Source organism: Ursus arctos, chromosome Y (genome assembly GCF_023065955.2).
Source record: "Ursus arctos isolate Adak ecotype North America chromosome Y, UrsArc2.0, whole genome shotgun sequence".
Lineage (NCBI taxonomy): Eukaryota > Metazoa > Chordata > Mammalia > Carnivora > Ursidae > Ursus > Ursus arctos.
In genome coordinates, this window is record NC_079874.1 from 25,200,354 (window position 1) to 25,226,355 (window position 26,002).

At 40.6% G+C, this 26,002-nt stretch overlaps 1 long non-coding RNA gene across 1 annotated transcript in view; it reads left to right on the forward strand.

Annotated features, from left to right (window-relative positions):
- LOC113240754 (uncharacterized) overlaps positions 1-25,302 on the forward strand; it is a 500,727-nt gene extending 475,425 nt beyond the window's left edge. The window contains exons 8-9 of the long non-coding RNA XR_003311279.4: positions 19,217-19,276; positions 24,117-25,302. This is a non-coding gene — a long non-coding RNA (uncharacterized LOC113240754). The remainder of the gene's footprint in view (positions 1-19,216; positions 19,277-24,116) is intronic.
- The last annotated feature ends 700 nt before the right edge of the window (positions 25,303-26,002 follow it).

The window sequence follows — 26,002 nt, forward strand, 5'->3', positions numbered from 1 at the left end:
TGTGTGTGTGTGTGTGTGTTTAGAATCTACATGTAAGTGAGATCATGCACTATTTGTCTTTCTTTCTCTGGCTTCTCTCACTTGTCATAATGCCCTCAAGGTCCATCCGTGTTGTCCCAAAAGGCAGGATTGCCTTCTTTTTTAAGGTTGAATAAACCAAGAACTTTGGGAAAGTGCAATTAAACCTATGTTCCCTTGGATCAAAGGATTGGCTTTTTTTTTTAAAAAAAGATTATTTATTTATTTGAGAGAGAGAGAGAGCTCGCAGGAGCATGAGTGGCGGAAGGGGCCGAGGGAGAAGGGGAAACAGACTCCCCACTGAGCAGGGAGCCCATGGGCTTGATCCCAGGACCCTGAGATCATGACCTGAGCCAAAGGTAGATGCTTCACCGACTGAGCCACCCAGGTGCCCCAGGATTGACTTCTCTCAAGATCTAAATTCTGGGAGTTGAAGAAAGGGTTCGGAAAAGAAGGAACACATTGGAGTTCAGGGGTTAGGAGGACTAATCATGGTGCACATTAGATTATTAGAGATTGTGGGCCAGATTTCAGGTAATGGTGAGAAGGAAAATTTACGGAAAAAGAGAGATGGGATGCAGAGGGAAGGAAACTTGGGAGCTTAGTGCGGCTGGGTGATTGCAAGGCTAGATACAACGGACATAAAATGAGCCATCCCAAGACGTTAATGTTCAAGGGTCAGGAAGAACAGAAGTAATAATGCAAAGACAAGGAGCGCCTGGGCGGCTCAGTCCGTAGGGCGCAGGGCTCCTTGCTCAGCAGATAGTCTGTTTCTCCTTTTCCCTCTGTACCCCCCCAACCCTGCTTGTGCTCTCTCTCTCTCAGATAAATAATAAAATCTTAAAAAATAATAATAATAATGTAAAGAAAAAAGTATACCTTTTTCTGATTTAATAATTTTGCCTTGTGCTTGCCATGGTCATCACCATGATCGCCCCTGAAATGGGTAAAGGTTCCCCTGTGAAAAGAACAGAAGGAAGGTACTACGCAAATTTGCATGTGCACACCTGCTAAGGAAATTATGGTAGAGTATCAACTACATTTGCATGTGCATGGCAACTAAGTAAATTATGAAAATGCATCAGAGAACAGGCACCAGAGAGTTCAAATTCTACTCCCCCTCCTTCCGCTCAAAAAGCTTAATTGGTCATCTTTAGGGAACCAGCTATTTATTCTGAAAATGAGTAAAGGAGAGAAAAGTGTCACACATTTATACTGTCTTTCCGTCTGGATTGTACTAAATAATAATCAGGTAGTCAGTGATGGAAAGTTATTCTTTGCAGAGAATCACATGAATAAATGAAGAAAGACTAGTAGAATTAGAATGTCTTGCTTTGCCACCCCTAATGATATCATAGATCAAGACAATGAACGTCGGTGGCCGCTGAAACCTTCAGGTGAGAGATCGGCAGGGCACGTTCATGGTTTTATGAGTGCCCCTCCAGAACAGCAGGTCAAGCTTATCCATATTCTGTGTGCGTCCTGCTGGGATGCAGCCAGGAGTACCTAGCACCCCCAAGGAAATATTAACCCTGAATCTAATCAAGTTTCCAGAGCTAATCAGCATTTTTTATACAAATACGTGCAATAAAGGAGCATGTTAAAAATTACTGCAATGGGCGCCTGGGTGGGTCAGTTGGTGAAGCTTCTGCCTTCAGCTCAGGTCATGCTCCCGGAGTCCCAGGATCGAGTCCGGCACTGGACTCCCTGCTCAGTGGGAAGTCTGCTTCTCCCTCTGCCCCTCACCCTGCTTGTGCTCTCTCTTGAGCACACACGCCCATGCACGCTCTCTCTCTCAAATAAATAAATAAAATTTAAAAAAATAAAAATAAAATAAAAATAAGAATTACTGCAAACACATCAACCTTCAACACCAGGAATGTGGAACAGTTTGTAAGAGAAATAACTCAATTCTTAAAGAAATAACTGACACAGGAAAGAAAAAGGCTGGGGGAGCTCTCATGGATGGAAAGGAAGCAGGATCGGTCAGAGGAATCCTAATTCAAACACATCAGCAGCAAAAATGTTATCTTTTTGCAGAAAGTCAAGGAAAAATGAACATGACTGGTATTAAATGATACCATGGAATAGCCATTAATTTTGTTTGGTGTGATATTCGTATTGCGGTTAAGTTTTGTAAACTCCGTATTTATTAGGGATATATAGTGAAGAAGTTCCAGAACAATGATGTCTTGACCAACTGTTCCATTTTGCCTGGGACTGAGTGGATTTCTGAGATATGGAGCTTTCGGCGCTAATATTGGGACAATCCAGAGCAAATAGGGACAGTGGGTCACTTGATTTCTGAGAGTCGTTTTAAAATGTTTGGCCAAAGGAAAAATACACAGGGGGGCCTAGGAAGATGTTGACGGTAGAACCGAGCAGTGAATACCTAGCAGTTTGTCACCCTAGTCTGTCTATTTTGGGCCGTGTTTGACAATTCCTGTTATAATAAAAAGTAATAAAAATAAAAAAATGACTTCCATTCTTAATACTGTTTAGGAATTTGAAGGGTGTGTTTTCTCTATTTTCTCATTATCTGGGGAATCAAAGGGTCAAAATGAGAAGGAATCCGGGGAATTTGTAGGTACGGTGAAGGCCGCTCAAAGTTTGTGTTGTGACGGTGAGAACTTTTGGCAGAGAAGTCTACTGGGGCGATTTCCTCCTCACTGAGTGCTACGTATTCAAGCCCATTGGGCTAGTTTACCAGCTAGGTGACAGCAAGCTCAAGAAAGAATTTGTTTTCAGAGACCATTATTTGCACCTGAGACTTGGAGTGTGAATGCTTATTGGAAATACAGAACCGATATGCTGGTACAGCGTCTTTCCAGAAGGAGAGCTACCAGCAGCAAATCAGTTCTGCGATGCTACACCAGAAGGAGGCAGCAAATGGGTATTTCTGGGAAACTGAACTGGATCTTTTGAGTTCAAATGGCAGTTTAATGGCACAGGGCGAGTTTGGAAAGGAAACAGAGAGCCCTGTCACAGAGCCTACTGTTTAACAAGTGTTTCGACTATACATCCTGAAAGAGGGGGCCCAGTGCCGGGTTACTTGTGTAATGTTAAAGAGGTAACACGCATTGGTGGCAGGAGATGACAGTCAGCCCCAAGTCTCTTCACTGTCTCATTGGATAGAAGTTGACACTGTATTGGTTTCGAAAAATCCTTTAAGCGGACTTCCTGCGATAAAGAGAATGTGAGAAAAGCAAAAGGAAACAAAGCCACGAGGCCTGAAAATGGCAGAAGCAAGGCAGAGGAAGTCTAGGGGAGACCCCACAGCCTGCTTCCCATTGGGACCTGCTTGGGGCGCCTGTCCATGCCCTGTGTTGGCAGACCTACCTCATCCAAAGGCCTTCTGCACCCAAGCAGACTTGTGAAAGGGCTCAGATGGGACTGTCCAGGCCACCGATGGCTGCAGGCCAGTGTTCTTGGGATTTGGTCATTCCAACATGCTTGGTGGCTGTGCGTGTTCAGATGCATGTGAGAGACACATATGTGTCCATTCCAAAACCTCCACACTGACCCGCACATCCACTTCAGGTGCACAAAACCACAAAATGTCACGCCAGAACAAAGTGGCAGTGGAGAGTAGTGACTTGAGCTTTTTATCTGAAGCTGCCAGTGGTGACGTGCTGGGATTCCAGATCCCTTAGGGGAAACAGCCAGCTTTGGTGGAGTTTGCTGACCAGAGACTCCTTGGAAGTCCAGTGAATGGGATAAAATATGACCCTTGATCTTTGATGGCATTCAGATAAGAGCAGCTGGGTCTTTGCTTCTGGGAGCTCTGCACTTAATAGAAGGTATCATTTGTTCAAAGAGCTCCGGAAGCTGGTTCTGGCTCCTGAAAGCGAGTTCGGGGGGTTTAAGTATCCACAGCGCCATCACCAGGCAGTCTGGGACATGCGCAATTCCCAGACGAGTGCCAGCAACTGGGGAGAAACTCTACAGAGGAAACACCAACCTGTCATTCGTCGTCATCATCATTCATCATCATTATCATCATCATTATCATCATCACCACCACCACCACCACCATCATCATCATCATCAGGACTAGAAGAAATCAATGTCTGGAGGCTCTGTGCCAGAACTGCATATAAATAGGGAACTCAGAATAGAAAGAAGGCATGACCAGCTCTGTCCAAGCAAATGACAGCATTCTCGGAGCACGGTGAGAGGATGCGGGTTTGGAGCCGGAGTAGGATGGAGAGCCAGAAAGAGGAGAGTGGGTGGCAGTGAGCTCCGGTACCCTTCCTCTGAGGCCAGCTGACTGCCTGGCTGGGGCCGATGGGGCTCTGAGTTTCAGAGCAAGCATGACTTGTACAGAAGGAGCCTTCCACCCTCAGCAGCCTTTTCCAAAACGTCTCTGCTCACCTGGACTTTATGTTTCCTTGAAGAAGGAGAAGATGTACCCAAAGTCAGCATGCAGGATTAGCGAGTGCCTGTGGGAATTGCGAAAAGGCAGATGTTTGCTGAAATCCCAGAGATTCACCCTTCACTTGGTCTGTGACCCGAGTCACAAAACTTCTTCCTCAACCCCTCAGTTTCTGCCCTATGAAATGAGTGTAATAGAGTCAAATTTGCAAGTTCTTTATGTCGACTAAATGAGATAGTAAAGCACAGACATCTGTGTGCTGAAGTATTCTCTTCTATTAAATAGTTAACGATAATAGGTAAAATCTAGTTTTGAAGGAAGAGCTCATGGATATAAAATTATCCTCCCAAAAAGGTGTGATTTGCTGATACTCCATTTGATGGGCAACAAAGTATAGAAAGAAGAGGCTCCAAAGCTAGAAAATCCTTAATTGTGGAAGGATTCGTACACTACATACCCATTTTAAAGAAGATCCTAATTAACCAGCACTAACAGCTAGAGTGATCATTGGTGGTTGTTATTGTTTTATTTTATTCTTTCGTTGTTTTTACTGTTTTAATGAGCCCCTCTGTGATATGTGCGCCAATGAGACACTTTCACTGGCTCTTTCATTCTTGAGAAGTAGGTAGATGCACTTATAGCTGTTTTTAGAGAGGAATGGACTAAATGCACTGAGAGATTTTTTTTTAAATGTCTACAAAATTCACACAACTTGGAAAGAGCAGAGCTGAGGTCTGGCTGGCTTCTCAGATACAGACATTTTCAGGTAAACTCTGACATCCCCAAGGTGTATACAATTTTTTGTTCGCACAATCAGTTTTGGAATATGTGGTCCTTTCTTAAATGCATGTGTAGTTTTCACAGAATGTATAAATGACTGCAAATAGACATCTTCATGTTAGTCGTCTCCGTCAGCTCAGGTGAAACAATATATTGGGCTCAGGTGAAACAATATAGTTTGTTATTTACAGGGAAAAATAAGCCATAAGATGCTGACATTATATGCTGGTTTGGCAATTTTACATTTAATTTTTTTCTTCCCTTTTTCCTTTTGACTCTCTGTCAATATACACATAGGCAGACTGCCTGTATGGTGCTGCCTTAATAAATAAGAAAAAAATTAAGAATTGTGCACTACTTTTAAAGTGAACAATATGGGGAAAATGAGTTACCTATCTAAAGTAGAGACAGAATTTCCTGATTTAAGCATCTGTACCTGTTGTCCATACTGATTTTCAAGTCCCCCACCCCACCTTGGTCACTCTAGAAACACCAGTTTTCCTTCTGCTTGGGGATATCTGGGAATTAAAGGATGGAGAGAGTGCCCTCTTGTGTTGCCTTTCTTAAATGTTATTCAACTGCCCTAGAGAAAAATGGAAAGAAATCTTCAAATTTCCAGACCTTGGGTTTCACAAAGTAGGGAAGGCTCTTAGTCTCAGATAAATGCCTTCCTCTGTTCTTCAAAGGAAGAGGATTATAAATATATTTTAAATTCACCTAATGAATATTTAAATTAAAAATCCAAGAAGCATCTGCATGATAATTTCTCTTCATACAGAAGCATTACTCTTTAAGTCTGTCAATGCAGGATTTTTTTCACCTTGATCTCATTGCATCCAAATATTATTTAGTTACTCCAGTAACTTGGGGATTCTTACTTAAAAGCTTTCAGTGCTATGAATGACTAATATATTTGGACTTGAGAAGTTGCTGTTCACAACGCTTTGGGGGCTGCGAGAGCAGAAAAGGCATGAGATCCTGGAACGGGAAGGGATTTGTCTCTGCCCATGTGTCTGGAATTGGATCAGCCCTGTACACTGGTGGACTTCAGACATTTTTGCTTTAATATTCCCGAGAGAATCTTGCCGACTTGTACAACTTGTAGCACACTTAAGTTATGCATAAAATTTTACATCATCATTTTAATTAGATAGAAGGGGTGAAATTTCCAGCACGTTGTAGAAATTAGCATCTGAGCACAAAACCGTAACGCATCACTCTTTCAAACGTGTCTGATGTAATCTAATTGCCACAGAATTTTGACACCAATAAAAAAGAATTAAAAACCCTGAAAAAGCTCTTCTTTAATGGGGTAATTTTTTAAAAAGATTTTATTTATTTATTTGAGAGAGAGAGAGCACAAGCAGGGGGAGTGGCAGGGAGAGGGAGAGGGAGAAGCAGACTCCCCACTGAGCAGGGAGCCTGATGTGGGACTCGATCCCAGGACCCTGAGATCATGACCTGAGATGAAGGCAGATGCTTAACCAACTAACCCAGGCGTCCCTGATAGGGAAATTTTACATCATTTGTTTTCCTCCTTGAATTTTAGTTTTTATTCACTTTCCTCAGAGAATTTTACCTTCAAGTAATATTTGATGCTTGAAAATCTCTTATTGATAACTTGTTTTACTTTCTGCTGTAGTCTGTGTCCCCCAGAATTCATATGTTGAGATGTTAACGCCCAACGTGATGGTATTCAGAGGTGGGGTTTGGGGAAGTGATTAGGTCATGAAGATGAAGCCCTCATCAATGGGATTAGTGCCCTTATAAAAGAGGCCCAGAGTGCGCCTGGGGGGGCTCAGTCGGTGAAGCATCGGCCTTCGGCTCAGGTCATGATCTCAGGGTCCTGGGATCCAGTCCTGCATTAGGCTCTCTGCTCAATGGGGAGTCTGTGCTCCCTCTCCCTCTGTGCTCTCTCTCTCTCTCAAATAAATAAATAAAGCCTTTTAAAATATATGTAGTAAAAGTGGCCCAGGGAGCCACCTTGCCCCTCCACCGTGTGAGGACACAGCTAGGAAGCCGGAAGAGGTCCCTCAGTTGACCGTGCTGGCAGCCTGAGCTGGGACTTGAGGCCCCAGAACTGTGAGAAATACATTTCCGTTGCTTCAAAGCTACCCAGCCTCAGGTATTTTGTTATAGCGGCCTGAAACGACTAAGACAATTGTCTGAAGCAAAACTGTTTTAACTCGGAGAGTTTTAAAAATTTCCCCCAGCTTGTGTTATGATTTCATTTATTATTGTTACATAATTAATCAAAGCAACATAAATGGACATTATTTAATTAAAACGTAATTAAACAACTAAAATGCAAGTATCAATAATTGTCAAATAAAATTTATTTAAATGAATCTCTTAATACGTGGAGTTTATTTTTTCCTGATTTAAATTTATTTGTGTATCCATGTTTCTCTACTTTCATACTGTGAATCTTTGGGCCGGGATCATTCCTTGCAGGGGAGACAGAGCTGCTCTATGCATTGGGGCCTTTTTAGCAGCATCTCTGGCCTCTTCCACTAGATGTCAGTAGTACACCCACAGTTGTGACATCCAGAACTGACACTAGAGATTGCCAGATCTCCCCTGGGGAGTATGCCCCCTACCAAGAACCCCTGCTGACTATTCAATTATGTCATCCTTCAATTTTCTGAAAACAAACAGCTGGAAGCACGGATGTTCAAAAGGATTTATTACCCATGACTATAATCATTCATTTTCTCAAATTCTCATCATTAAACCAAAAGTAGTTATAACAGGACTTATAAAATAGTCATTAATTTTACCTGTTTTTTTTCCTTAAAGATGCTCTTCTAACCTCAGTCAGTACAGACTTGAGAACAATCTGTATTGTTGAATTATAATAAATCTTTCCAAATGCTACATTTTTAAAAAAATGAAAATGTGCCTTACATATGTTCTTGTCAAAGCCTTGGATCATGTATAAGGCTTTCTGAGTAAATGGAAATTTCCACCATGTAACGTAATTAGCAAATCAGCCCTCTTTTCAAAGTAATCAACCATATCCGACTTCCTTTCTGTCAAAACAGTCAAACGAAATAGCTCGGTTCAAATAAATGAGTTAATATGTGTTTCAAAGAACATCATAAGACCCACTAAGGAATAAATTACCATAGACATTTGTAAGACTGATTACCAAAAGCAGTAAAGAGCTAATATAATGAATTTATCCATTTTTATTATAGGTTATATAAACAAGAATAAATCTGTATCCTGTTACTCATTATTTAATTTGCAGTAATGCAATGTGATCTGTTGTATAAAATTGCTAGTTCTTATTAAGCAAGGGATATGATAAATGACATAATATTCTTTCGGTAAATATATGTGCTGGTGTTAGGCTCTTGGGAATAATTAATTAACAACAATCTATAAAAATTCATACATAACTCCATTAATTCCATTAGACATCATGGTCTTATTTTCCTATTTATTTAATGAGAGAGAAAAGATACAAAACTAAAAATTAATCATTCCAGCAACCTGTATATTTTATGTCTTATTAGTGAAAAGTAGAAATTTTAAGATGACATTAGCATTAACATTTTAAAAGATGAAATATGGTAAGATTGACTGTAATTTAAGTAAACCCAGTATACCTTGTTTTGGTAAAGTAGGTTTCCATTGTCATTGGATAACACATCAAATCCCAAAGAAATCCCATAGAATTTTTTTTTGTTCTATAGGTATTAATTCAAAGTAATGTGAAAATTTGGTAGACCCAGACACCTGTCAATTGCATTTAATAAAATCAGGTTTACTAATGTGTATTGATTCAGGTGCTTGAAGATGTTCTTCTTTCCAACACATGACACCATGGGACTGTGTGTTTGAGACTCTCTGAAAAGAATTATTGGCATTACAATACATGGGAAAAATAACTTTTCCCATTCAACATTTAAAAATTCTCCCTTTCCTTTGTTACCAGACATTCTGGAAAGACCATTTCTAGTGTTGCCTCTGCCCTAAGTGGGGACAGAGAATGATCACAGCTCAGACTGTAATGTTTCGCTTTCTAATCAATTAAAATTGTACATTCACTTCCAGTTTCCAGAATGTGTTGCAATTTCTTCTGCTACTGTCTCTTCCCCACTCTCTTCATCATTATGGATGAATACTTGATTTCAAAGCCCTCATTGTGAGCTTTGCACATGAGAGAGACATGTATGTGGTTACTCCATCATGGATAAGTGGACCTGTCCATCTTTCCAACCCTCAAAATTTAGATCTGATTTAACCAGCTGGTTGATTTCATTACTAACAAGGTCCTCTTCGCTGCACTTACAATGGAGAATTTGAGTTTTTAGAATATCACAAACCGAGGCTTTTCCGTTTCCTGCCTATTCTATTAGATTGACGGCACGTAGTAATTCTTACAATTGGTTTTAGTTTCTCTAATTAAAAGTCTTATCAGCTGTATAAGGAGCGACCAACAAATTCTTCTTTTGCCTTAGGGGTTGTCAAACTAGAGCTGAAGGGTCAAATCCAGCTAGCCTCCCGTTACTGTTTTATTGGCACACAGTCACACCCATTCCCTTCTGTGCTGTGTATGGCAGCTTCGGAGCTACAATGGCGGCATGCTGTTGGTGTGACGGAGACTATGACCACAAGGCTGAAGACATTTACTATCAGCCTCTTCCCAAAAAATATTTGCTGGTCACTGCCCTATATTTTTACGTGGTGCTGCTTGCTTGCTGGCTTAGTCTGTGCCAACCTGGATTAATTCTACGTAGGGGATTTCAGATGCTACCATTATGGCTTTGGAGGATCTTTCTGACTCTAACATAGTCCCCATGCTTTATTCTAGCCATACACATCCACATGTGTCTGGCATATGCAAGCGAGGCTTTCATTTTGCAGCTGATTAAAGATTTGCTTTGATCAAGGGGATTTTTCCACCCAAGTCTTCCTTGAGCTAACAACCAATGGCACTATTGACTTGTATCCTATTTGTATTTTGTTATTTATATGATTCACGAATGGAAAGAAATATTCATTCATTGTCTTCTAATGCTTGCTCTTTTAAGGACATGAACAATTTGTACTTAGGGCTAACCTCGCCAGATTCAGCAAATAAAAATACAGGATGCCTGCTTGGAGTTGAATTTCAGATAAACACCAGATAATTTTTTGGTAAAAGTATATTTCATAGACATATAATTCAAGTTTAATGGAGTGTCTTGTGTTTTATCTGGCAACCCCATTTGTGATTTACGTTTATAGCATAATGTACACTATACTTCAATAATAATATTTTTAAAAAATACCCCCTAATTTTCCCCAAAATAAAAAGTAAGAATAAATAAGTGTATAATAGCTATATTTTCCAGGGTGGTAGAGCTCTGGGCACATTCCCTCAAAGACAGGGAGTTGACTTGAACTAAAGCACCGAAAACCCCACTTTCACAAATGTGTCTGTTGCATCAGTCGATGCCAACCATGGAAGAAACGGGTTTACACAGACAGTTGTGGAGTCCTTTTTGGTTAGGAATTAGACTATAACCCAGACTGATTAAATATTACCCATGCTTAGGCAAAACAAGGAAAGAACCCATGTCCTGGAGACAGGAAATTAACCCAGAGTCCAGCCTGGGGTAGGTGCTCCGTGAATATTTGTTGAATCGTGTCTGGGTGGTAAACACTCATGGAGGCAAAATCAAGAGATGGAGGAGTGTGCCGAAATTGGCACAAGGTACAAAGAGCTGCTGGGCCTCAGCCACCGCGATCACAGGCACATTTCTGCTGGCACAACTCGCGTTCGTATCTCCCTGAGATTTTTCATCCCCTTCCTAAATCTGTTCAACACAGTTTCTTAGCAGGGCACTCTGCAAGACTTTGGGTTTCAAGTCCATGTTAACGGAAGGTTTTTTAACATAGATGTTTTCTTTTTCATTCACTAATGGCAGCGTCGATAATGCCCCACTCATAAAAATCATATATATATCATAATACTACTTTGAAATGGTTTGCATGGGGCTCTACTTAGCAGCCCTACTTGATGTTTAGATCTGAGACTATTCATTTGAGGGACGCCTGGGTGGCTCAGTCGGTTAAGCCTCTGCCTTCGGCTCGGGTCCTGGTCTCAGGGTCCTGGGATCAAGTCCCACATCAGGCTCCTTGCTCAGTGGGGAGCCTGCTTCTCCCTCTGTCTGCCTCTCCCCTCTGCTTATGCTGTCTCTCTCTCTCTGTCTCTGACAAATAAATAAATAAAATCTTAAAAAAAAAAAAGACTATTCATTTGTTAATATCTAATTAAACTTGTAAGTAGAGAGGAAATAAGCCTTGGTTGGTCCCCGGTGTTGACATTACATTCCTTGAAAGCAGACTTTGATGTTTCAGTGGTGGAGTGAGGCTGTAACAGAAGATTCCCGATGATACTGAGATGATTCAAAGGAACACAAGCTCCTCTGAATTCTTCTCCTCTCTTCCACTTTGTCAGCCCTTCCAGATACCTGCTCTTCCAAATGGGGGACTTATTTGTCTTTCATGAGCTGCAATGAGACACTCTCATTTTTATACTGAATCTATGGCTTTCACACATTATAGCTTTGGGTTTTATATATTATCCTTAGAGTCAAAATAAATGATTATGGATATCTGTAATTACAGTTATTGATGGAATTAGCTGAATAATGGAGGGCTGTTTTGGTTTCATTGAGGCTCTGTTTTGTTTATATTGGAATAATTTTGTGACATAATAATATATCAAATAGGATGCTCGAGAGGGTGATTTTAGGGAACTTAGGCCAAATGCTCTCCCAAGGGCTTACATGCAGTTTTAATAATATTCAGCTAAACACATAATCAGATGTTTCTCATATATTTTCAAAAGCCCCATATGGTTTGAAATGCCTGCCAGATTTCTCTGTTTTGATAAACAGAATGACATTTATTTAAACAGTTCTGAAAAATATCTTCGTTCTCTATACCCAGGAGAGTTAATGAAGTCCCTGTTTTAAGCAAGGAAATGCCACATAGCCTGGACCCATCCTGTTGATGATTCTGATTTTATCTCTCAGGTGTCATTCTGGAGAGACCCAAAGTATACTAGTCTTTACAAATGTCAGGGTTTTCTATGAGAAACAAACTGAGGGCTACAGAGGGGAGGGGGGTGGGGGAATGGGATAGACCGGTGATGGGTAGTAAGGAGGGCACGTATTGCATGGTGCACTGGGTGTTATACACAGCTAATGAATCATTGAGCCTTACATCGGAAACCAGGGATGTACTGTATGGTGACTAACATAATATAATAAAAAATCATTATTAAAAAATAAATAAATAAATAAATAAATAAATAAATAACAAAAAAAAAAACAAAAAAAAAAACAAATGTCAGGGTTTTAAACCAAGGATGGTTGATAGCAAGTGTCTGTGACCTCAGTGAACTGGTTCGCATTGAGTTTTTTAAAAAGTGATTTGTTACATGTTGCCCATGAAATGTGGTATGCTCTAAAGAGGTTGTTAGTTTTACCACATGACACCCAATATACTTATCATAAATTCCAATTAATACAAGTCCAAACAGAGTGACTGGGATGAATTGAGTAGGGAAATGAGTGAGCCCTTTAGACTTTGTTGGGTTATGTTGACATATTTTCTACACTGGCTCTGTGGGTCATTGCACCTACTTATTTACATAGTAAGGAACTTTAATGGAACCGAAAATCCCTGTCCTTGAAAAATGGGCTGTTTTTGTTTTGTTTGGCATTTTTCCCTGTCCACCTTCCCCATCTTTGAGATTTGCTTTGACAGCTCTGAAGTTTCGGTTATATACAGTAATATCCACAAAGTAAGGAGATAATTAGGTTGCGTGATATGTTTTCATCCTGAAAACCACAACTTTTAAAGATTCCTGTAGTTTTCCCCTGTCCTTGCCTGCTGACCGCCAGTTAACCAGACCAAACCAAAGGCATAGGGCAGCGCCCATGCTAGCACCCACAGCTTTGCTTCTTCTCTCATCCGCCACTTGGAATTGTGTGGTTTAGGTGAAGTTCAGCTGTACAAAAGCTATTTCCCAAAGCTGTCAATAAAGTACAAAAAAAGGCTTTTGATTTCAAACCGAGCACCAGATACTTAGAATTGTGTGTTGTTGCCAACTATTGGAGGAAGTCCACACTTCGTTTACTCTCTAAGAAACATGGGCAAGAAATACCGTGGTGTCAGAATGTCCACGATTTGGAAACTGGATTCGTCCTGCTGAGGCCGAGGACAATCCAGAGAATAAGGTCTGGTTGGCCCCTCACGGGATGTATGTCCGTGTTGAGTTACTGTGCCAGCCGTTTCCAAGATTTGCAAAGTGAGCCCTCTCTTCTTTGTGGCTTCGCTTTTGTAAAATCAGGCGCTTGCAAGCTTCATTTCGGGCTTTGGCTTCCATGTTTTCCTTATATTTATCTGTATCACTTCTTTGAATGATAACGTTTAAATCATGCTACTGAGTCCTTATGAGAAGCTTCATCATCATAATAATACTTATTTTACCCTATACCATACTTATTCAGGCTTATACCAATCCATTCGCTACCTTTTTACCTTAACGATGATGCCGGAACTTTCCTTTTCAATACTCAAAATATCTTTTCAAAAGTATCATGGTATGTTTTGAGGCAAAGAGCCTGCATTAGGTAGTTTTTGGTAATTACTAAAATTAATACTCATCTCATCAAGATGATTTCTGCATTCATAGGATGAAACAAGTTTCAAAAATAGACAGACCTAACTGTATTTTCAAATAACTACTGGCAAGACCATCTGCTAACAGAGTTTGGAATTTTCTATTTTGAAACTACAGAATAAAACACCATTTTTAATTTGAGATTGTCCAGGACATTAAAGGGAGAGGAGAGTGTGTCGATATTGGTGACAGTAGAGGAACTGCTGATATTGGAGCGAGAAATTTCTAATGGAAAGATTGATATGATATCTGACTCAAAGACTCCACTGCATCTGGGATCAGGTGGGGTGAGCTTTCTGCTTTCCCCTGGAATGAACAGACAGAAAGGGCTTTCAGGTGGTGCCTATTAATCAGCGCCCCTCCCCACCCCCCCCCCCCCCCCCGCCCCGCCAAGTCTGACAGGTGCACCATTGTCATGTGCATGGCCTTTGTTGGCTTCAGTTCCCTGACTCCTGAAAAGCTGCGAGGCTGTTGGGGAGAAATTCATAAGCGAGCTTACATTTAAAGTAAGAATGTCGGTTGTCTAGATTTTGTAGAATTAAAAAAATAATTTTGAGTAATTTCATAAGAAAAGAAGACTAGATCTGTAAAAAGGCAGGCTTTGTTATGCTAACACAACTCTCAGAAACAAATGAAAAAGTAACAATGTGAGTAAAGTTAAAGAGGAAGATAGGAAATCATTCAGATAATCTCCAGGTGCGAACACATTATTATTTTTTTTAAAGATTTATTTACTTATTTTAAAAGAGAGAGAGAGCATGGGGGGATGGGCAGAGGGAGTGAGAGAGATACAGTCTTAAGCAGACTCCGTGCTGAGCTGGGAGCCTGATGGGGGCTCAATCTCACAACCCTGAGATCATGACCTGAGCTGAACCCATTGCGCCATATCGGTGCCCCACGAACACATTATTTTTTATACTAAAGTATCTGCCTGCATTGCTGAATTCAAAATACCTGAATATGTTGCACAGAAAAGTGTTTTGTAAATCTTATGAAAATGAGTAGTCGAATAGAATTTTCCACTCACAGTCATTTTTTACTTATTTAAAACAAAAAACAAATTTTTGTTTCGTAATGTGAATAACAGATCCATTGTTCATGATGTCAAAGGCACTTGACTTTTAAGAAATCTCCCCAACACTGATGGGATAGTGCATGGGGTCTTACTATCCTTTACCAAAGACTGGTCTTACTTTATACCTGAAAACACTGAAACATACTTCCAACAGGTATGAATGAGAAAGACGTATAATGAGTAAACACTCCTTGTATTTTCCAATAAATCTTTCCAAACCAGAATATATATTCATATATATTTATAAGCAGAATTGAATTTTAAAACAAGCACAGAGGAGAAATAAATAATAGTACGTGGATATTTTATTATCTCTTAAAATAGCCTTATTTGAAAAGACCATCATTCTGTGGTACATGGACCCACTTGATCTTGAAATAACCATGGATTGGGTGCATCCCATTACCATCAGCAAGCCAACTTTAAGGCAATAAGAAGGAAGACAGGTCACCTCTGGGACTCCCATGGCCAACTTAAGTGGGAAGGACCAGCAGGAAATCACTTGAGTTCTTTGAAGAAGAAATGGCAAAGGTACCTTTCAGTTATCATTACTTGGAAACAACTACAGATCATATATTTGTATGTAGGAAAGTAGATCTAGGGGCCCCTGAGTAGCTTAGTTGATTGAGTGTCTGCCTTCGGATCAGGTCATGATCCCAGGGTCCTGGGATCAAGCCCCACGTTGGGCTCCCTGCTCAGTGGGGAGCCTGCTTCTCCCTCTCCCTCTTCCTCTGCCCCTCTCCCCTGCCCATGCTCTCTCTCTCTCTGTCTCTCTCTCAAATAAATAAATAAATTAAAATCTTAAAAAAAAAGAAAATGGATCTAGTGCATACTTTGAAAGAGAGCTGGGCATTTAGCAAGTAGCAACACAAACCCCTAGAATTTGTCTAGTTTTTATGTTGGGCGGCATTTAATAGAAACTGGGTGAGTATCCCACATGAGATAGAGACAAGCAGAGGACTGGGTGTTTCTATGCTGTGCAAACCCATCTTTCCTTAGTAAAACCCCGAAAATACACCTGCTAACTGCCTGCTGGGTTATCACAATCTCTGCATCATCACAGCATATCCACCTGGTTACGATTACTGATGAATATTGTTCACATTAAGATCTGAAGATGAGACTGACTTTCTTTACTTAATTAAATACAGTAAGCATGTTACATAAATTAATGGACTTTTTTGCATGTAAACTTTTCTTGTAATAACCCCTCAAAGAGTAAGAACTTGAAAAGAATGATAATTCAGTGTCTTTGCAGCTAAAAGGATTTTAATGGTATTTCTTGACATTTTGTTGGCTTGCAAGTGGGCCACGTCACTGAATGCAATGTGTACAGGGACGTTTACTTGTCATAGCATCTTTGACAAGTGAAATTCCCCCATTAGACTATAAATAAAAACAGCTGTGCAATCTCAGGCAAGTTGCATAAACTGAAGATGTGTCAAATTTAAAAATGAAACAGTTATTGTGGAATTAAACTCCTTCAGCTTTTGAATATCATTATAGACAATTTAATAAGGCATTTTAGACTAACTGTGTCTTTTTGCAAAAAAATAAAGTAAAAAAACAAATAGAGGGGCGCCTGGGTGGCACAGCGGTTAAGCGTCTGCCTTCGGCTCAGGGCATGATCCCGGTGTTCTGGGATCGAGCCCCACATCAGGCTCCTCCGCTATGAGCCTGCTTCTTCCTCTCCTACTCCCCCTGCTTGTGTTCCCTCTCTCACTGGCTGTCTCTATCTCTGTCAAATAAATAAATAAAATCTTTAAAAAAAAAAACAACAAATAGAACCCAGAGGCTTCCAACTTCAACTTAGTTTTGTTTTTGTTTTTGTTGTGAATCCTTCCCAATTATTGTTATAAAACAAAATGCAAAACCAAAAAATATAGATAAGAATTCCATCAATAAGATTATTAAATTACATATTTGATTAGAGCTGTTTAAATTTAGATCATAAATCAAGTGAGATTGAGAATGCATCGACTAAAAAGCCAAGTTTGAAAATGTTAAACAGTCTCTCATCATTTAAATAGAAGCCATTTGTTATTCGGAACTCTCTACTGATGCTATAAATATTTTATATATGATACATACTAGTTTAGTCTCCTGAGAGCTGAGCAAAACTGTCTTAAAAAATTTGGGTGAATTAAGTGTCATTCATTCAGATACAATGTAGAAGTAGAGAGAAGTCATTAGAACAGTTTAAGAAAATTATATGTGGTAGAGGAAGGAGAAATCCTCCAATCGAGTAAAGGGAACCTGCAAAATCATATAGAGTTTTCTAATAAAGCCCAGAAGGATATAGTCCATGACATCATAAATTCATGGGACTTTTAAGATTAAATTAGTTAGTCACGGCCCCTCCATGTAGCAAAAACTCCAGGGACTTCATTATCTTGCCCAAAGTGGCAGAGCTTGTTAGCAGCAGACTCAAAACTAGTCTATTTGTTCTATACCTGATTGATTTTACTGTAATATCAGAATATATACATTTTAATGTGAAAGTTTCCCAAGACTTTTATTGATCTACCTACAAATATTATAGGTGGATTCCCGAAGATATCTCAAGTTACCTTTCATTGTTTGGTTTTTACTCTAGCTGCTTTTCCTTTCTCTAATTTTTTTTTTAAGATTTTATTTATTTATTCAACAGAGATAGAGACAGCCAGCGAGAGAGGGAACACAAGCAAGGGGAGTGGGAGAGGAAGAAGCAGGCTCATAGCAGAGGAGCCTGATGTGGGGCTCGATCCCATAACGCTGGGATCACGCCCTGAGCCGAAGGCAGACACTTAACCGCTGTGCCACCCAGGCGCCCCTTCCTTTCTCTAATTGACCTTTTACACTGAGTAGTCCCAGGTACTGTGGGAACGCTGAGTGGGACTGGGTAATTTTGCATTTCTGAGAGAGAAGTTACAGGAGCTCTGGAGCATACACACAGAAAAGAGTTCTTTCTCATTTTGCCCCCCAAACCGTAGCTCCTGATGTAATCCATAAAAATAGTAGAACGTTGCTTTCAGAGATTTCCGCAGGCAGCCGATGGTGCGGCTGTTCATAGCCATCTTGTTCTCTCTTATTGACACTGAAGATCATGGAAGGAGATCTCAGTCTCCTGTGTGTTGCACACGACGCCTGTCCCACACAAATGTCCCCTTGACCCTGTCTAGTTGAGCCTAATGTGTATGTCCCTCAGCTATGAGAGAAGTGACCAAGAGAAGGCCAAACTCATCCTTCACCTAGACAAAATGTCAATGGTTGGGTTATGCTAATAAATTATCCCTGCATTACAACTGTCTGTAGGTTTCTATGGGCAAAAGGTAAAATTACATCCAGCCACAAAATTGCATATGTACTCTGAGCCAAAAAAAAAATAAACGAAACAAAGATTTTCTTTTTGTTTTCATATAAAGGCGAAATTGTAGAGGTATTCTGGTGATGGTACAAAATAGACACTTTCAAGCTCTTGGGCATTTGAGCCAGAGAAGACACATAAGGCAAGAATTAAGGGGTACTGATGCATCACTTCTCTTTGTAAGTGTCTGTCAAGCATTCTAGAAACGCTTATCAGCTTCATCTTTATGATCATGATTGTTTTTACCAAAGTATTCAGGTAGATCAAATAGATGTAATTGTTGATTTTCTTTTCCATTCATTTTTACCGAGGGCTGTGGCAGGCACTAAGGATATTCAGAGATGAAAGTCCTATCCCTGTTTACTGAAGTCTATTAAAACCAGGGACATGGTACTTGATGTCTCTTAAGCCCTAAAGAGGTGACAAGTACTCCTTCTGAGCATTCTTTTGATGTCCTAAATGCCGATGAGTTCAGCCTCTGCTGGTTTACTAGACAACCACTCAGTTCTGAACGGAAATATCATCAGACATAATCCACTGGCATAGGCCAGACAGATTAATAGGGAGGGTCATTAATGGGGTTCCAAGATCAGTGTGATTCTAGCTGCATACAGAGCTCAGGACACGAGATGTAGTGAGAAATATCTTCTTTAAAAAGAGCACCTGCTGGGAAAGGCAAGAGAGACCACTCTTGAAGGGAGAAGAAAGTAGTAGCTCTACTTTACAACTACCATAGAGGGAATCATCGTATATTTTATTAGGAAGATGTTCACACATGTAGGCATGAGTTCATAAAAATGACATACCAACTAAACTGTGGTGCCAAGACTGAGAAGTTTTGTCGAAAACACCAAGGATAAATCCAGCCACAAAATTACGTACGTACTCTGAGCCAAAAAAATATAAATTTCTTTGTTTCTCCCTCACCTCCAGGTCTTTCCAGAAGCCAACATGCATAAAGGAATACCACGTTGAACCTGTGGTGAGCTGTAGGTATGACATTATCAATCTACGAATTACTTTGGGTCCAAGTGTTTCACTCGTGTTGATCTTGCCTCTTCCTCAAAGCTGGGAAAGCTGTGGCAACTGGAACCTTCGAGGCGGGGCGCCTGGGTGGCTCAGTTGGCTTCGCGTCCCACTCATGGTCTCAGCTCAGGTCATGATCTCAGGGTTGTGAGGTCAAGCCCCACGTCAGGCACCACGCTCAGCGGGGAGTCTGCTTGAGATTCTGTCTCCCTCTCCCTCTGCCCCTCCCACTCGTGCTCTCTGGCTCTCTAAAATGAATACATTTTTGAAGTCTAAAAATAAATAAATAAATAAAAATATCCCTTTGAGGCATCAGCACTCAGCATTCCAATGGCTTATGTCATAAATGTTTGGAAAACATCCTTTTGGTAAACTGAGGGAAATTTGCCATAGATTAAACCATGTAAAGGCTAGCTGGGTGACTTCCTGTCCAATCTCATCTCCTCCTCTGTACCCATTTCTCAGTCCGTCATCCAGTCCCTGTGCAGCAACAGTAAATACTGTTGTGAGAATCATGGTGTCCTTGTAAAATCTGATGAAAGCTATGGCCCTTTGCCACAGGAACTATCCAGTACACACAAAATTGCACCAGTGTGTTCAGGATGTTCCTGACCCATCACTGCCAATCCATAGATCCCGCGTAGCACCCACCTGCTCACTAGCCCAGCCCTGCGCTCTTGCTGTGGTCTGAGGAACACAGGGCTTTCCTCCATGGCCCACCATATTCCTGAGTTCTTAAGTCAAGTAAATTTGGCTGTTGTTGAATGCCTTGGTCCCCTGTCACAGATTTATACTTCACATTATTAGGTTAAGGTTTATCTGAAATCAAAGGAAAATCTTATTTTGTTTCACTTGGCATTAAAGTGATAAGTCCACCAAAACCTGTTTTGAATGACATTTCCTAATATCTGGGTGCAATGGCATCATTGGCCAACACTTCTTGGGCTGAGGAGAAAACTTCTAGAACGTCTGGATGAGGAACTCAGCAAATCCTCTTCCCAAAAAGCCTTGATAAAACTGGAAATGATCAAAAATAACCATTTCAAGTTTCTGAAATCAGACCAAAGGACATATAAGAGCTGTCAAGCATTTCCTTAGTAGTTCTCTTGTCAAAACTTCAAGATCCTGCATTGTCTTCCTGTCCTGTCCATTTTGCCAAGCCTAACCCTAGATCAACACAACTATCTGATCTTTCATATCCAGCATCAGATAACAATGCCTTTTTTCCTCTTGGAAAAACCCAACTGACCTACCAACCAGCCCCAGGTCTGTGCCATTGGTCCCCCATGAATTCCAGTACTATCTGGGGCTGCGTACCACTTAGAGATGCCTTCATTTCCCCCTGCAGCCTCCTCTGACGTTACCCTAGGTGGTTATGCTACATTTTTGCTGCTCATTTAAGCCTTCTTTCCCATTCTTGCTTCCCTGGATCCTCTGGTAATATGGTTCCTCTGTATCCTGGAGGGAAAAGAACAATCAAGTCAGAACTAAGTCAAAGTGAGTGCCTAGTGAGCCAGCCTAGTTATCCTCTCCTTTTCCGTCTTCTTTCTCACTTGGCAGCATCCTCCCTTTGCCCAAGTTGAGAGCCGCATACTCAGCACCCTCCTGAGCAATTTCTCGCCCCTTGTCCTCCAGCTTCAGCTGCCTTCTCTATGGGCTCCCTTGCTTCAACTCATCAAAACCTAAAAAAATCGTACAATTACTCCTTCCCAGGAAGAAAAACGTCTTCACATCACCTTACACCTGTCTGTCTCTCCTTTCATAGCCATATTCCTTTCGTAACCATATTTTTGTTATGTGGGAAAACACACAACATAAAATTCACCATTTGAACTATCTGAAAATGGCATTTCACATTTTAAAGTGCACGCTTTGGTGGCATTTCGTACATGCACAATGTATGGGGACACTCACCACTGTCACGTTCCAGAACATTTTCAACACTCGAAAAAGGGACCCTGAAACCATCAGTAGTCCCTCTGTCTCCCAGCCAAGCTCGGCAACCACTGATCTGCTCTCTCTCTCTCTCTGGCGTTTCTTGTTCTGGATATGACACATGAATTCAGAGCCATATTTCTTGCAAAGATTGTAAACAGCTAACAGCATCCTCAGTCTCATTCTCCCATGTTCTTCTCAAGCCAATCTAACCTAACCCAGATGCAGATGGGAGAGCCCTCATGTCTGCCACTGAGCAGCTCTCTCAAAGACCTCACAGGACAATCCCATTTGTCATCCAAGGGCTCTGTAGTCCTTTCCTCCTGCACTCTTGTGAAACATTGGAAACACATCAGGAGGGCTTATTTGGATTGCAATTTACATTTCTTGTTCTCAACCAAGATGTGAACACCCACTCATAATGCCATGTCCAGTAGTGGAAAATTCACAGATACCACAGCCCTCGTACCGGGTTTCTGGACTTTTACTTCTCTGCTCGTCCAGTTGGACTTCCGAAAAGGCCGCCTCGGGTTCATTTGCGTTTTAGATTTTTATTATCAGTTTTGTTTTCATATATTAAGTCAAAGTGGGTATTTCACATTGTATCATTGCCTCCTGAAATTATACGTTCTAGGTTTGTGAGTGGTTTTTGAAGGTTCAAGTGCATAAAAACATGGTGAATTGGCCTAGACCTTCAGTTTTTATCAAGAATTGTAAAGTCTCGGGGCATCTGTGTGGCTCAGTCGGTGAAGTGTCTGCCTTTGGCTCAGGTCACGGTCCTGGGGTCCTGGTATTGAGCTCCACGTCGGGCTCCCTGCTCAGCGAGAAGCCTGCTTCTCTCTCTCCCTGCCGCCTGCTCGTGCTCGCCCTCGCCATCTCTCTCTCTCAGATAAATAAGTAGAATCTTAAAAAAAAAAAAAAAGACGTAGGTCTTCAGATGATTTAGGGCCTACTTTATCAGGTATATTTTTAAAAATATAACTTAAAATATATTCTCTCTGAATATAGAAAGCATTTGTGGGACCATTACCTATCTACAGAAATGGGAAAATGTTTAAAACTCATTTTTCAAAATTCTGTCTGATAGCCATATGGAAAAATGGGGGTAGGGTGAGGAGGGGATTTGTTTTTAGAGTTGTTTTTTCTTCTTCCTAAAATGAGAGGGACTGTCACTGCCAATCTGAAAGCTAATGCCGGAAATAATTCAGAGTTATCCAGGGACACCTTTGTTCTTGCTAGAAGTTGACATTTACAGATTTGCAGAAGGTCATCTTGTCCCTTAGGCCAGAAGACAGCATAACATTAATTTCCCTATTTAATTAAATCAACTCCAAAGGAACAAGTGATCCAGGACTGTTGCCTGAAAATTATTACCGGGTTTGGAAGAGTAATGGAGTAAACAAGAGAACATTATTTGTTAATGTCAGTGAAATAATAAGATTGTGATTTTTGTTCCCACAAGACATCATTACCTAATAACACACTCAGTGCTGGGTTTCCAGCATCAAGGTAAGAAGCTTATGCTAAGGTCAGTAGACTAGGTTAAAAACATTTCTTAATTGTAATATGCTGGCTGCTGGGGTTGCAATTTTCTTTATCATTGGTGGTTTTGGAAAGCTTCTTTATATGTGAAATGAAGTTCGGATTTTAAAAAAACCCTCTATGCTATATGGAATTAGTATTTTGATTATTCAAGGGTTTTGGACCATACTGTGGTTTAAAAAGTTCTTTCTCGGGGCGCCTGGGTGGCACAGCGGTTAAGCATCTGCCTTCGGCTCAGGGCGTGATCCCGGCGTTGTGGGATCGAGCCCCACATCAGGCTCCTCCGCTATGAGCCTGCTTCTTCCTCTCCCACTCCCCCTGCTTGTGTTCCCTCTCTCGCTGGCTGTCTCTATCTCTGTCGAATAAATAAATAAAATCTTTAAAAAAAATAAAATAAAAATAAAAAGTTCTTTCTCATCATCGACTTGATGAGATGTTTTTTCCCATTTACTTAAGCTGTATTTTAAGCCTCTGATTAATTCAGAATTGAGTAGTGATTGCCCATCACTTCTGGACATGCGACTTACTCGGTCCTTCAGAAGTAAAAGGGATTGGGGGTTTTGATTGTTCCTTGTTTGCGGTGTGTGTATGTGTGAGAGAGAGACAGAGACAGAGACAGGGAGACAGTGCACATTATTTGTGGCGACATGTCTGAGATATTGTCTACCAGGGAAGCTCATTAAAGAATCAGGATCCAGGATTTTAACTAGGGAGCTGATCACAGAGGCACCCCCTGCCTAGCATGTACCAAAATTCCAGACTCTCAGAAGGAGAGCAGGTGTTCACCATAAACCACATTGTTCATACAAACAATTTAGCACAGTGAGCCCCTCGTATCAGAGAATGGTGACAATATTCCTGAACCCCCAAGTTCCCAGATACCAACCAAGGGCCAACTCTGCAAGCAGGAGATCTCTAGGAGAGCAGTCTCAGGTCACCTGTGTTACTATTTTTCTGCGTGACCGTCGTGTCCCTTATGTCTGGCTCAGACATACCTCCAGATCCATCCCCATCATGGAATCTTATGCTTCATCCGTAGGAGTCACTTCCATTCCCTGAGAGGACCGTGTTCTTTCCCACCTGTTCACGGCCTCTTACTCCTTCTTCTGCCTGTGGTGTTGTGGAGATGGCTTATGCCTTGGTAAGCCAACCCAAAATACCATGCAGCCACATACACATGAGTGAGTCAACAAAAGGCTAGGGGTTTTTGAACACTGATGTTTGGAACACTGATGTTTCTGGACATGAATATCCTGTTTATGTTTTTGAAACAGGTATGTTTTGTTTTGTTTTTAATTTTTTTTTAAGATTTTATTTATTTATTTGACAGAGAGACAGCCAGCAAGAGAGGAACACAAGCAGGGGGAGTGGGAGAGGAAGAAGCAGCCTCCCAGTGGAGGAGCCCGATGTGGGGCTCGATCCCAGGACTCTGGGATCATGCCCTGAGCCGGAGGCAGACGCTTAACGACCGAGCCACCCAGGCGGCCCAAAACAGGTATGTTATTATACAGGTTTTACTATCCCTCCATTTCATAGATGATGTCTTTAGGATTTCCTTCTGAAGCTTGTTTCCTTTTCTTCTGATCATTCTTTTAAAAGGATGAATTGAAATGTGGTTCTTTAATAATCAATTATTGCTAGCAAATCTAAATTTTACATATTTCTTCTGATTAAGGAGATTTGCACTTCCTGAATTGCTACCATCTTTAGGGATTTTTCCCCCCTTATAATGTGAAATTTAAACATTAGATTTTTTTTTTTTGTTATAGTAACTCCTCTCTTCATGGAATAGTTGTCATTTATCCTCAGTGATACATTTCAAAGTGTAACAGAGTGACAAGTGTTGGTAATGATGTGAAAAAATTAGAACCCTCAGACACAGCCAGTAAGAATGTAAGAGGGAGCAGCTGCTTTGGAAAACATTTTGGCGGTTCCTCAAAAAGTTAGACACAGACTTACCATATGACTCAGCAATTCCCCTCTTCGATACATACCCAAGAGAACTCAAAACATTTGTTCACAAAGAAACTTGAATATGAATATTTGAAGCAACATATTCCTCCTAGTCAAAAAGTGGGAACAGCCCAAATGGCTATCAGCTGGTGAACAGAGGAACAGAATGTGGCCTATTTATATGAGGAAATATTATTCACCCATAAAAAGGAATGAAATCGTGTTTCGTGCTTCAGTGTCAATGAACTTTGAAAACATTATGCTAAGTAAAAGGAGCCAGACACAAGGGTTGCATATTATATGACTCTACTTACATTAGATACGAGAATTGGCAAGTCTGTAGAGACAGAAGGTAGATTTGTGGTTGCCAGGTGCTGGGAGGAGGGGGTGAAGAGTGCTACTAGGTGGGATGGGATTTCTCTTTGGAGTAATGATGGTATTCTGGAATTAGATAGTAATGATGGTTGCACAATTGTGTGAACATAGTAAAATCACTGAACTCTGTGCTTTTCAAATGGGGGATTTTAGGGTGTGTCAATTATATCTCAAAAAATGAAAAAAAATCAAATCATGAATTTCCATTTGAAGATAAAGTAAAAAGTGTTTTGAGTTTCTCTGTGAAGCACTTTAAAGAACTTTACAACAGAGGACCTAATGAAATTTTTAAAGAGAAATGAGAACTGGAAACCAATGTCAACCCCACTTAATTCAACAGTCATGTGATTGTTTGAAGAATCGTTTCATTCAGCAATTAGTGTTTCCGTTGTCAGAGTCCCCAGTCACAGCTAATAATGCATGGTAATGTACAGTTAGTGATCCTGATAAAGTAAATAGCTTTCTTCATGGGAGTCTTCAGTCTGCTTTGAAATACCGCAGATTTTCTCACAGATACATGAATAGCAGGAGGCAAAGACATATTGAGGGCATTTGGAAATTCTCACTTTCTCCTATCACTCCACCAATAAAAGTAAAAAATGTGAATGATGATGTATGCGAAAAGCTCATGTCTTTCTCCTTACACTCAATTGAAGTGCTGTTACATTTTTCACTCTTGTTAGCTTTGGTAGCTTGTGATCGAGCCAAAAAACAATTGCTCAGAAAGAGGAATTACTTTAAGCAATGCCGTAGTTAAAATTGCATTTCCAGTTACTGCTTTTTCAAGTTCGATGATGTTGTTAGACCATGAGGCTACTTCCTCAGTGTTTATGCTACTTGAAGAAATAGAATCATACTTTCATATTTTTCCATGTTTGTGCTTTTTAA